Source organism: Cervus canadensis, chromosome 25, assembly GCF_019320065.1.
Source record: "Cervus canadensis isolate Bull #8, Minnesota chromosome 25, ASM1932006v1, whole genome shotgun sequence".
NCBI classification, from domain to species: Eukaryota; Metazoa; Chordata; class Mammalia; order Artiodactyla; family Cervidae; genus Cervus; species Cervus canadensis.
The window spans coordinates 49,174,429-49,182,926 of record NC_057410.1 but is presented as its reverse complement, the minus strand read 5'-3'; the positions used below and the strand labels follow the sequence as shown (position 1 = coordinate 49,182,926).

The 8,498-nt window shown below is 38.0% G+C and overlaps 1 non-coding gene across 1 annotated transcript; it reads left to right on the top strand.

The window, feature by feature from the left end:
* The first annotated feature begins 2,260 nt into the window (after positions 1-2,260).
* Positions 2,261-2,332, top strand: TRNAF-AAA. The gene has a single exon. It is a non-coding gene; the product is annotated as a tRNA-Phe (tRNA).
* Positions 2,333-8,498: the final 6,166 nt, after the last annotated feature.

The following is an 8,498-nucleotide window of genomic DNA, read 5'->3' as shown; positions in this document are numbered from 1 at the left end:
AAACAACATAAATTAACTGATAGCACCCAATGAAGGATTCTGGGTGTTTAAGGGTGAAGGAAGTATGAGGTTTATGCATATTATTCTTTTTATAGTTTAGAATCTATTGGGTACTTAGCCCTGTGCATGAAATATCCTAGCAACAACCTGGAACAGAAATTTTAACAGCTTAAACATTTTTTAAATTTCAATTTAAAAATTTTAAAAATTTAAAAATTTAGCAGTTTTGTTAAAGTACCTAAAATACATTTATTAGAAGCGAAAATATTCACCTAATGGAACATTTAGATAAAATGAGTTTTTCTGTCTCCATTTCTGAGATCAACTCTTACCTGTGCAGACTGACTGGTGAATGGAGCTGGTTAAAAATGGTGCAAATGGATTACTAGCACTTTGTTAATGAAATATCACTATTTAAATACAGTAGTTTCATTAAACAATTGTCATTATCCTTAAGATCCCTTTGATGATTTCTTCCATAAACTCTACCAGAAAAGCACTTGAAAAATAAAAAAGAAATATCAGCTAAAATGTTTTCAGAATATAAAATGGGACATAAGAACAGTAGTAGAATAGCATAGACCCTCAGGAAACATTAGAGTTGCAAAATGATGATAAATGACAGCAGGATGAGAATGTCTTTAACGATATATGAATACTACTCACCTACAGGTAATTTTGGATCATATTTAATAGAATCTCCTGCCTCATTTTAGAGATGAGAAAACTGAGTATCAACAAGGTAACCAACATGAACACTGTCACTCAGGTAGTTGACAGAAGCACCAGGATGCAATTCTAGGTATTAACAGAAGTGTAAACTTTGTGCTATGAAGGAAAGAACTCTCCATCTGAACAACAAAAAATAATAATAATTGGAGCTTATTCTCCACCTTATATTGAGGTTAATCTGCAAAATAGCTATCATTTATTAAATAATTTATATAAAAATTGAATAATAAATTAAAATTATTTCAGGTGCAGAATATTTAGTAAAGAATGTGTTTTTTGTATGTATCCTTCTATATGCATGTATGTGTATAGGGATATTATTTATCATTTATCAGGGCATTTTCCATAAAACTGAAGTTTAAGCATATGACACTGATTAAAAATATTATTATGGCACATGTAAAATAAATCAGTAAATTCTAACCAAGCTTAAAGGATATGAAAGAAAATGCAACATTTTTGCCTAATCCAAGTTTGTTTATAAGACACCTGCAGCTATCATTCCTTTTCTCTTGGAATTTAGAATGCAATTAATCATACACCATAAACCCAAACAGAAAAACTGTGTGTAGTAAAAATGTAGATTATGTAGAGTTTTGAAAACCGTGAAGAAAAGCTTTATACAAGAATCCTGCATGGACAATTAACTTGTTGCCAGTCACCATTAAACAAATGCAAGTACTTTAATGGGAGGAACATTTCCAAGCAAACTCTAGTCAGTTTGATTGATGATTGTTTAATGCCTGGAGAAAATAGCACAAAATTGAGTAATAATGATTCATTTGTATCTCTTAAGGATATTGGTGTGGTTGAGGGAAGGGAGGTAGGAGGTGACATGAAATGAAGGGATACTGAGGTAAGATTTAAGTCATGCATATAATTCAGGCATAATTATTTTCACATTGGTTTTATAAAAACTTATAGGTCCCTTATAATAAAGTAATTATGTCCCAGAAACTGTAAATAAGGTAACAGTAAAGAAATAATAGACATGAAATACTTCTCTAGTAAATCAAAGACTTATTTTGCAGCAGGGAAAAATACCTTAATGGAATCTTACTGTATTAGAAAGACATTATTTCCTCCAGAGTCATAGGATATACATAAAGAATATTAGGAGTTGTATCAACTGGGGCTATTAGTTGTAAGCAACACAATCTACTGCAGCTAGTGTAGATATCAATAGAAAAGGAATTTATTGAGAGCTAACTGATTCTATCTAATAAATCTTAAATTTATTAGATAGCTCAGAGAACTGTTGGGTGGGTTGGAGAAACAGTCTCAAGACTAGCCTCTAGGAAGAATTACTGGAACCATACCATAGAACTCACATCAGCAAAGTGAATGAGACAGCCCCATCCTGCTTCCACCTATAGTTCATTTTCCCAGTTAAGTCTCACTTAAGGGCATTTCACTCCTAATACCATGGTCACACGCCTGCAGCTTAACCACAAGGGACTCTGAGAATGTAAGTGTTTTGTAAACTGCCTTAGGAAGATGGGGGTTTATACCAAGCTGCCAATGGACTTCCCTGGTAGCTCAGACGGTAAAGTGTCTGCCTAAAATGCAGGAGACCCAGGTTCAATCCCTGGGTTGGGAAGATCTCCTGGAGAAGGAAATGGCAACCCACTCCAGTATTCTTGCCTGGAAAGTCCCATGGACAGAGAAGCCTGGTAGACTACAGTCCATGGGGTTGCAAAGAGTCGGACACAACTGAGCGACTTCACTTTCTTTTCTTTCTTTCTTTAGGAAGATGGAGCTCACAAAGTGGAGAACTATCAAATAGAGAAAGGGTGTTCAAGGCCTTCTGGGAAGTGTGGTAGACAGAATTCTAAGACAGATATTATGATTACCACTTCCTGGCATTATACCCATGATCACTTATACACTAAAAGGGATTTGCAGATATAATTAAGAATCCTATATAGTTGATTATGAGTTCATCAAAACAGTGATTATCCTTGGTGGGTCTGTCCTAACTAGGTGAACCCTTAAAAGGAAATGTGCCCTTTCTGAGAGGTGGTCTGAAGTACAAGAGGAGTTTTTCTGCTGGTCTTAAAGACACAGGGTCCACAAGTTTGATATCTGTAAGGAAATGGATTCTGCCAATGACCACAGTAACTTGGACGAGGACCCTAAGCCTCAGATGAGATGGGAACCTCAGCTGACGCTTTTAATTTCAGCCTTGTGAGACCCTGAGCAGAGAATCCAGTTATACCCACCTGAACTTCCAACACATAAAATTATGAGCTACTAAAGGGATGCTGCTTTAAGCTACTAGCTTTGTGACAATCTGTTATGCAGATATAAAATTAATATAGGCAGCTATAAATGACAGGAATCTCACACAGGTATCATATATCAACATCAAGATGGTAGATTATTAATAATCTTGTTTCATAGTTCCAAAATGCAAATGATTGTTGTAAAGCTAATTTATATTTTCATTTAAAATCATTGTTAACTGCTGCTTAGCTGTTGTTAAAAAGTTATTTTCTGGTATTACCTGAAATTTAGAAATTAAAAGGAAAACAGTTGTTTAACAATAAGGTTTTTTTTTTTTTTTTTGCTATCTGGGTCTTTGTAGCTGTACAGGCTTTTCTCCAGCTGCAGTGAGCGGGGGCTGCTGGCTAGTTGCAGGGCAGAAACGTCTCTCTGCAGTGGCTTCTCTCGCTGCGCTCACACTCAGGGCACACAGGCTTCAGCGGCTGCAGCACGTGGGCTCTAGAGTACAGACTCGGTAGCTGCGGCACACTGGGTTACTTGCTCCATGGCATGCGGGATCTTTCCAGACCAGGAATCGAACCCATGTCTCCGGCATTGGCAGGAGATTCTATACTGCTGAGCCACTAAGGAAGCCCTGACTAAGTTTTTGTAATAGATGTATTATCTCAGTTTACTAAGAGTTTATTATTATGGTGAAAATTACACTTAAGTTTGATTTTATAAAACCCACAATGCAAATATTTACCTTGAAGGAAGGGTATGAGAAAAAGAGAGAAAATGAGTAAACTATTAAGGAGGCTAATCAACTTCCTGACTGAGGAACAATGGTATAAATGTATCAAATCATATGATTTTATATAGCCTGTGCTGTGCTATACAGCCTACCTGGGGTTAAAAAGAAAAATTATCCTAGAATAGGAAGAGATGCATTCTTTTTCTTCTTCCTTAGTAGTTTCTTTAATGACATGTAGAAAATGAAAGCATAAGTCTTAGAAAAATAAAGTCCATTTTTACAATTAGTTGAAATCAGGTCAGTTTGTCTCATTAAAAAAAGAAAACAGATAAGTGGTTTTGATATGAAATGATTTAAAGCTCAAAACAATGCAAGATAAAACAGAAAAAAAAAATGGTATGAATGAAGTCCAGAGAGATATTAGAGGAGATCTATGGAATATCCGCTCTCCCCCCAAAACCACACTCGCCCCCCCTCCAACTTTGAGGTCTGAACACCAATCTGACATTTAATGACTTCTTTTGAGAACAGAAAAATTCATGACCATGGTTTCACAGCATGCTAAAGATTTCTGCATCTAAGATGCATGAATATCTGCATATTTTCTCTTTAGGATGATCTGTCAGAGACCACAGACAATACATTGTCATTGGCAACATGTGGCTATAGAGTGCTTAAAGACTGGCTGGGCCAAATTGAGACTGGTTCTAAGCGTACAGTGGAAATGAATCCACCTGCCAATGCAGGAGATGCAAGAGACGCAGGTTCAATCCCTATGCCGAGAAGATCCCCTGGAGGAGGAAATAGCAGCCCACTCCAGTATTCTTGCCTGGAGAATTCCAAGGATTGAGGAACCTGGTGGCTATGGTCCTTGAGGTGCAAAGAGATGGACACGACTGAGCCCATATGTATACATATGTGAAAAGACTCTTCAGACTTTGAAAACTTGGTACAGGAAAAAAAAAAAAAAACACGCTCATTTATAAGTTTTACATCAATTATGTGCTGAAATTCTGTATTATTTAAGTGTTAGTTAAATATATGGGCTTCCCAGCTGGTAAAGAATCTGCCTGCGATGGGGGTTGACCCTTGAACAACTTGGGGGCTAGGGGTGCCTACCCCTGCTGCACAGTAGAAAATCCACATACAGTCTTCCCTGAGGATCCTAGCACACTGGTTCCGGGACCTGCCAAGGATATCAAAACCCAGTGATGATCCTGGTCCATGTCAGCCTCCACATCTGCGGTTCCTCAGCCACGAATTCAACCAACAGCACCTTGTGTAGCGCTGTTCTAAACCAGGGGATGCCTGTATAAGTAAACCTGAGCAGTTCAAACCTCTGCTGTTCAAGGCCAACTGCATTAATAGAATTCATTTCACCTGTTTCCTTTTTCATGTTGTCATTCTCGATATCGCAGAGAGATGCATGCTGAGGGCCAATGAGAATTAGAATCGGCATTTGTTCCTAACTGTTGGGAAATTCTCTTTTCTACTAGAGCTGTTGAAAGAGCTAGAATACACACCTGAAATCTTCAAAATCTATTGTTCAATTATTAGAGATGAACTCATTGGAGAATGCGGCCAACTGATTAGATGGACCACTGAAGTCATTTGAAGCCCCGAATTTATGTGAAGATTAGCCTTACTTCTGGTCTGTTTAGGAAAGGGAATCAATAAATCCCCTAGGCCACTTAAGGCCCAGTTGCTTTTACCATTTGCCATTGACAACATCCCAACCAATGTAATTATTGAGCCATCTATAGTGATCTTTTTATAATGTATTCAAATCATCACTAGAAAGATCTAGGAAGAAAAGTTCTTCTAGGTGCTGCTATTTAAAACCTATACACACAATTTAATATGAACGTTTTGAAAAGAAAGCAGTCTCCAAGAACTGAGAGTATAATCTAAGCCATAAAGCAAAATTTGTCAATTTTGTTTCTGTAGTTATCACTGGATGGTGAAAACCGAAATCAGATTGATTATATTCTTTGCAGCCAAAGATGGAGAAGCTCTATACAGTCAGCAAAAACAAGACCGGGAGCTGACTGTGGCTCAGATCATGAACTCCATATTGCGAAATTCAGACTTAAATTGAAGAAAGTAGAGAAAACCACTAGATCATTCAGGTATGAACTAAATCAAATCCCATACAATTATACAGTGGGAGTGACAAACAGATTCAAGGGTTTAGATCTAATAGAGTGCCTGAAGAACTCTGGACAAAGGTTCATGACATTATACAGGAGACAGGGATCAAGACCATCCCCTAGAACAAGAAAAGCAAAAAGGCAAAATGTTTGTCTGAGGAGGCCTTACAAACAGCTGAGAAGAAAAGAAGTGCAAGGCAAAGGAGAAAAGGAAAGATATACCCATTTGAATGCAGAGTTCTAAGGAACAGCAGGGAGAGATAGGAAAGCCTTCCTCAGTGATCAGTGCAAAGAAATAGAGGGAAAAAATAGAATGGGAAAGACTAGAGATCTCTTCAAGAAAACTGGAAATAGCAAAGGAACATTTCATGCAAAGATGGGCTCAATAAAGGACAGAGATAGTATGGACCTAACAGAAGCAGAAGATATTAAGAAGAGCTGGCAAGAATACACAGAAGAACTATACAAAAAAGATCTTCATGGCCCAGGTAACCATGACCGTGTGACCATTCACCTAGAGCCAGACATCCTGTAATGCGAACTCAAGTGGGCCTTAGAAAGCATTACTATGAACAAAGTTAGTGGAGGTGATGGAATTCCAGTTGAGCTATTTCAAATCCTGAAAGATGATGCTGTGAAAGTGCTGCACTCAACTTGCCAGCAAATTTGGAAAACTCAGCAGTGGCCCCAGGACTGGAAAAGGTCAGTTTTCATTCCAATCCCAAAGAAAGGCAATGCCAAAGAATGCTCAAACTACCACGCAATTGCACTCATCTCGCATGCTAGCACAGTAATGCTCAAAATTCTTCAAGTCAGGCTTCAACAGTACATTAACCGTGAACTTCCAGATGTTCAAGCTGGTTTTAGAAAAGGCAGAGGAACCAGAGATCAAATTGCCAACACCTGTTGGATTATCGAAAAAGCAAGAGAGTTCCAGAAAAACATCTACTTCTGCTTTATTGACTATGGCAAAGCCTTTGTGTGGATCACAATAAACTGTGGAAAATTCTTCAAGAGATGGGAACACCAGACCACCTGACCTGACTCCTGAGAAATCTGTATGCAGGTCAAGAACAGCTGAACAACAGAGTGCTGCAACTGTTAGAACTGGACCTGGAACAACAGACTGGTTCCAAATCGGGAAAGGAGTACATCAAGGCTGTATATTGTCACCCTGCTTATTTAACTTATATGGAGAGTACATCATGAGAAATGCTGGGCTGGATGAAGCTCAGGCTGAATCAAGATTGCTGGGAGAAATATCAATAACCTAGATATGCAGATGACACCACCCTTATGGCAGAAAGGGAAGAAGAACTAAAGAGCCTCCTGATGAAAGTGAAAGAGGAGAGTGAAAAAGCGGGCTTAAAACTCAACATTCAAATAACGAAGATCATGGCATCTGGTCCCATCATTTAATGGCAAATAAATAGGGAAACAATGGAAACAGAGACAGACTTTATTTTCTTGGGCTCCAAAATCACTGCAGATGGTGACTGCAGCCATGAAATTAAGACACTTGTTCCTTGGAAGAAAAGTTATGACAAACCTAGACAGTGTATTAAAAAGCAGAGACATTACTTTGCCAATAAAGGTCCATCTAGTCAAAGCTATTGTTTTTCTAGTAGTCATGTATGGATGTGAGAGTTGGACCATAAACAAGACTGAGCACTGAAAAATTGATGCTTTTGAACTATGGTGTTGAAGAAGACTCTTGAGAGTCCCTTGGAATGCAAGGAGATCCAACCAGTCCATCCTAAAGGAAATCAGTCCTGAGTATTCACTGGAAGGATTGATGCTGAAGCTGAAGCTCCAATACTTTGGCCACCTGACTCAAAGAACTGACTCTTTTCAAAAGACTCTGACACTCTGAGGTGGGAGGAGAAGGGGACGACTGAGGATGAGATGATTGGATGGCATCACCAACTCGATGGACATGAGTTTGAACAAGCTCTGGGAGTTGGTGATGGACAGGGAAGCCTGGTGTGCTACAATCCATGGGGTCACAAGGAGTCAGACACGACTGAGTAACTGAACTGAATTCAATTGAATTATTAAAATATCAGAGAATGATAACAGATTATTGAACAACTCAAGTGAATAGATGTAGCAGATTATTATTTAAGCAATTCTAGTCATTTACAGTAGGGACTTTTTGAGTTTTTAAGCCATAAATTACTTTTTTCAAAATAAATGTTTATGAAAAGTTAGGTATGAACACAAAATGAATGTTAGTGAGACCAAACATCTCCTACAACAGAATTTTATTATGGTATGATTTGCAAATTCAAGCTGGACTTCCACATGCAATATGACAGCAGTTGCTAGGAAAAAAATAAGCCAGAAGTCTTTTTGCAAGACTCAGCTTTAAGTATTAAGAAGACTGTAAATTAGAAAAATCAAAGCAAGGATAGTAGGTAAACAATTCATATTATTACAGAAACATGAAGCCAGTATTTAGCTAACTACACCTAAAGAAGGCAAAGAGACAAATTTAACAAAGCAAAAGAAAATTCCCAGATCACTTGCCTTTGACACAAATCCTCTTCAACCAACCTGGCTTTACCCTAATCTCAACAGCCCAATCTCAGTCCCCAAAGTGCAGGGTTTGATATCATTTCAGAAGACCAATAGCGGGTAAATAAAGAGTTGACCGT